The 5,507-nt window shown below is 40.1% G+C and overlaps 1 pseudogene; it reads right to left on the bottom strand.

The window, feature by feature from the left end:
* Positions 1 to 3,398: 3,398 nt before the first annotated feature.
* Positions 3,399 to 4,963, bottom strand: LOC143410031 (KH domain-containing, RNA-binding, signal transduction-associated protein 1 pseudogene; annotated as a pseudogene).
* Between the last annotated feature and the right edge of the window lie 544 nt (positions 4,964 to 5,507).

Below are 5,507 nucleotides of genomic sequence, written 5' to 3'. Positions count from 1 at the left end.
AAGCTTATGTCAAAATGATGCTTCTAATAAGAGGGTTCTTTCCCAAGAAAACTATATTCTGAAAGACTAACTGACTTTGGTCTGACATTTCCTGATCTCTGATGTCCTGAAAAAGGCAAGGGAGGCTACAACTCTGACAAGCAGCCCTTCCTCAGGACATAATGAGCCAGGCAGAGGGTGCCAAGAGAACGAGCCAAAAGCCAGGTGCCTGTCTCAGAGCTAGAGAAGGTGGGGTTGAGAAGGCCACAACCATAGGGTGAAGCCTGTGGAAGGGTGCAGACCAGGGTGCTGAACACCACCATTCTCCTGGGCCATGGCATGGAACAGGAGATGAGACTCAAAGGAATTCTACCTCAAGGAAATTCTCATCCACAATGTTTAAGTAAACTTGGGCCTTTTTTTTAAGAAGGGGCTTTGAAAGATTATATATTTTGCTGAATTAGAATTTGCTATCTTTCTTTTCTTTCTTTAGTTTCCAAGAATGTTCAGACTGGGCTAAAAACGGGCAACACCATACCAGATAGAATTAAAGTGTTTGTAGAGTTAGTCACAAGTTTATCCTCCGTACAGCACAGAGGGGTCAGGTGAGTTTTAAGGATCATTTTTTTTTTTAGTGTAATGACAATTTTAGAAATATGAAGAAATTTATACACAGTAAACTCTGAGTTTCTAAAAGGGTAAAAACTAGGACTGAAGGTTCTTTGGGCTTTGGGAAACTCTTGTCACATTGTAGAAGCATGAAGGATGATCAGTCAGTACCTGTGGAAGGAATGTTTATGGTTTTGGTTTAATGACACTATTTTTAAGGAAACAAAATAAATCTGGAATGTTTCCCATTTACCCCTCACAGTAAAAACTGCTTTTTGTTATGTAAGAGTATTTTTTCAGGAAGGAATGTACCCTCTTGGGAAGAAAAGCACAATGTGAATTCATATTTATATAAAAAATTCTGTACAATATGTAGCATATGCCCAAAGTTGGCCCAAGTCTCTCAGTGGGGAAATATTTCTAAGATCTGGGAGAAGATGCATACCTTTATCCCTTTGTGTGTGTGTGTGTGTGTGTGTGTGTGTGTGTGTGTGTGTGTTTAGGGTTATGTATGTTTATGGACAGGAGAGCACTGACCCAATCATAGATACTTTCTTTCCCACAACTTAAACCTATACTCAATACTTAAAATAGTTTCTTTGAGGACTAGAATCCATGACAGTCACGAGGTCATTAAATAATAGCAAAGCTCTGTTAGTCCATGATCTTTCCCTATTCACAAGGATTGCAAAATAAAAACAAAGATTCTGCAAGGAATCAATATTTTCAAAAGGCATAGTAACTGGCAGGACAAGAGCATTTGGGTTGCTAAGTGCCTTCACTTCTTTCCATGTCGCTGTTTGTTGCTGTGTTCATTGTGAAACCCTTTTGCTGGATGTGTTACATATGATGAGCTGGGGTGTTATAATAAACAGAGAGGAAGGCAGCAATAATGTATTTCAGTTAGGAAGAAGCACTTGAAAGAAATTGGTTTTGCTATACACATGATGTGAGCCAATCAATAGTGGTTTAGTCTGACAAGCACTGTCAATATCCATTGTCACAGTTCAGAAAGTCTTTAATGGCTAGTTCTTCAAAAACCAATGATTTTAACACATGTTCAAAGTCTTGAAATGCACTCTACCTGGCAGAAATTAATCACAGGTAATTCTTGGGGCTGTATACAATATTTTTAAAAGTTGAAATATAAATAGCAGTCAATTAAAATATACATATATATGTATATACACATACACACACACACACATATATATATACACATATATGTATAGATGCATTTAAACAGCAGCAATGTGTATCATACATATAAATATACACACACATAACAGTTAATGGTATAGTCTAATAATACCAGATACATAATAAACGTTTAGTGTATGTTGGAAAAGTAAGAGGTACTGGGATGAAGGGTGAAGAGGTACTTTTTGGAATACCTGTTCTGTTTACCTAATGATTATTGCTAAGTGATAATGATATAGGTCAACAGTGGTAACCTTAAGATAAATAATAATTATTAGCATACTTATTATGCACTAGATCTTATGATAGAAGTTTAACTTACCTAGGAATCCTTGATACAGGAAATATTATCCCCATTTAACAGATTACAATATGGAGGCACAATTTTTTTTTCATAGTTTGAACAAGATACCATGTTAAATGGTAAGAATTGAAATTCAAAATTCAAAGCCTGCAGTATTCAAAAAAGGAGTAAGAATGAGTGTGAGAGAAAGAATTTCTTAAAAATAGAATTAAAAAATGGAACTGGCACCAGCAATATGAAAATAGCCATATCAATGGTTCTTTCCTACTTTCCACATAAGTGCTGATAAGGGACTCTTTTTTTTATTAAAAAAGGACTAAACTTTATTGACAAACTGCTGCAGACATTTTGACATAAGTTTAAGCTACCTATTTAGGCAGACTTACACATGTAGCATTTAATCTTCCGAGAACAAAATGGGAGGACAGTACAAATCCAATTAGGACTTTAACTTATGTACAAAGTGGATTTTGATTCCTTTTTCATTCAGCTGCAGTGTCCCTTATTATATCATGCTAGTGTTGAGACATACTTAACTATCTTGGGAACAGTTCAATATTAACAACCATCAACTTACTGAACAACTTCAGCTTTTGGCCCCAATGTCCAAGTGAACTTTATGTGGAGTGCAGAATCTCAAATGGACAAAATACTTTTTGTCTTCCTGAATACTGAAACTTTAATTATTAGTACTCTTACTAAAAAATTGTGGCTAAAAAACACTACATCAAATTAAATTTAGATGGCCAGCCCCTCTGCCCCAATCAACCTCTTCAAAACTTACTGCCCCCTAAGTATCTCTCAACACTGTATGCCTGGGGCTAGATTTCAAAACCCACATAATGAAAAAGTCAGTTTTACAAACCTAATTTTGTTGTTGTTGTTTTAAGTCGATTAACGTTAATAATTGCATCAACTATTTAATTCATGAGGATCTTTCATATTAAAATTTAACTTAAGATTCAATCGCCATGTGTTTTTAAAGGAAACATTTTTAGAGACGTCTAAGCTCACTTTTGCATGGTGGCACCTACTGCCGTTAACGTTTGTGATTTTAAATCTTAAACAGCCCTGAATTTTGAAATGTAGCCTAGTTTGGGATTCTGCAACTGCAACTTTACGGGATGCCTCAAATCAAAACTAAGAGAAAGTTAACAAGCCTTACTTCAGAACCTTTAAGCAAGCAATGTCACTTTTGAAACTAACAGGTTTGTGTGTTTGTTTTTTTTTTACTCAACTTCTTTTTTTATTATAAAAGGTACACTTCTGTTTATATTTAAACAACAAAGAAAAAAGCATATACACACTTAAAAAATTAATTCGATATTCCTAAATCTATTTTAACTCATTTTAAAATACTACATACAGAAGCCAGAATGCAGAGTTAAGAATGGAGGAAGGTGGGGAGAAGAAGGGGACCACGAAGAAAAACACTTAGACAATTACTTGTCTGTTGTGGGTAAAGCAACAGGAATCCTGGGAGATACAAGAAATCAGTAACAACTTTGCTCATAACTGATATTTTTCCCCTCCTGTTTGATTTTAATAACGTCCATATGGGTGCTCTCTGTATGCTCCCTTCACTGGCCTAGCTGGAGGGGCCTTCAGTGATGGCCTGGTCCCATTCCAGTCATCTTGGGCATAAGCTTCAGAAGAATCTTGAACCTCCCCATGTCCATAGTCATAATATTCTGAGTCCCCTTGGCTCTGGCTGTAATAGCCTTCGTAGCCTTCATAACTCTGTTCTGCATATGTATCATCATATCCATATTCTTCATATGTTTCTGGTGCAGGGGGTGGAGGCAAAGGTATTCTCTGGATTCCTGCTGTCCGTGCTCTTGGTGCTGGAGCACCCCTCACAGTAGGTGGAGGTGGCACCCCTCGGGTCACAGTGGCACCTCTGGTGATGGCACCTCTCACTGGGGTGCCATGCACCAAAGCTCCCCGAGGGGGTCCAACACCACGGCCCCTGGGAACAGGTGGAGGGGGAGGTGCAGCTCCCCGGCCTCTCTGGCACCCCAAGTCCACGAGAGGGCTCAGGTACTCCATTCAAGTAGGACAGCTCTAGAAATTGCTCCTGGCAGATATCATCCATCATATCTGGTACTAAAAACTTCTCACTTCTTCCATGGCATGGGCCATGAGAGCATAAGCCTCACATGGGGGTCCAAAGACTTCAATGAAGACATGCAGATCCATATTTAAGTGGGCACACTTTGGGTCTCTGCCTTTGCGAAGCTCTTCTTCCTTGGCTTTGTCTCTCATTGAACCCTTTCCCAATACAGAGATCTTTGCACCAGTTTCTTCCTGCAGTCTTTTGATTGTATTCCCTTGTGGTCCAAGAATCTTCCCCACAAAATTGAACTTTGGGTACTGCTTGACAGGTATCAGCACCCGTTCTTTCAGCTTCTTGTTCTTATGAGAAAATAAGTCCAAATAATTCTCCTCATAGTCCTTTTTTGAATCCCCTTTCTGAATCTTCTCAATTTCTGCCGTCAGAAGCTGCATGGCATGTGTGAAGGATGGGTGGAGCGAGTCATTTTCAGCCATGAGTTCGGGCAGGTACTTGTTCTCTGGCTCCATCTTGACCGAGACCGTGGCTGATGGGGGTAGCAGTGGGGTCGGCGCCGGCCCGCCCACTGTCCCGTTGGGACCTGTGGCCGAGGGAGGCAGCAGCGGTGGTGGCTGCGTGGCTGGCGAGGCCCGGGCGCCCCCTCGGGGCCCCCCTCCGCCTCCCCGGGACCAGTGAGGCAGCGGAGGCTGCCGAGAAGGCGTCTGACGCACCGAGGGGTGGGCATCTGAGGGGTCCATAGAGCCGCTGCCGCCCGAGGACCGGGTCATGCGCGCGGCAGGATCCTCCCGGGGCTGCATCGGGGAGGATGTGCGAGCGAGAGAGCGAGCAAGGAAGCGACGCGGCAGAGACCCGAGCGGAGGTTGGCAGGGGTGGGAGAGCAGGGGCGACAGCGACCGAAGCCGACCGGAGCGACCCAACGAGAGAGCACCGGAAAATTGATAAGGGACTCTTGTACTCGGTCCCTATGAAGCAATCAGGAATAAAATAAGTTACTGAGTTCTGAGGTTCAGAATAGAGAACAACGAAATTTCCAGGTCTCACTGAGAGAAGTTTAGAGATGTGCCTTATACTGTTGTGGGCTAAGTACATGTCTGTTTATAGAAAAGATACTGTGACTGCAATAAATATATTATATTATATTATATTATGTATAATATATACACATATAACATATGTAAATAGCATATTATATAGTTTAGAGTGTAAGAAAGTTTTGTATATTATATGTAATATTATATAAGTAATCTAAATATGTATTGATATGTAATAATATATTATAATAATATATGAAAGACATTTATTTATATGTATTAATATAAATTGTTTATAATTCCATTAACT

This window comes from Callospermophilus lateralis, unplaced genomic scaffold, assembly GCF_048772815.1.
Source record: "Callospermophilus lateralis isolate mCalLat2 unplaced genomic scaffold, mCalLat2.hap1 Scaffold_137, whole genome shotgun sequence".
Classification (NCBI taxonomy): Eukaryota; Metazoa; Chordata; class Mammalia; order Rodentia; family Sciuridae; genus Callospermophilus; species Callospermophilus lateralis.
The sequence above is the reverse complement of the archived record's forward strand: the minus strand, read 5'-3'. Positions and strand labels throughout refer to the sequence as shown.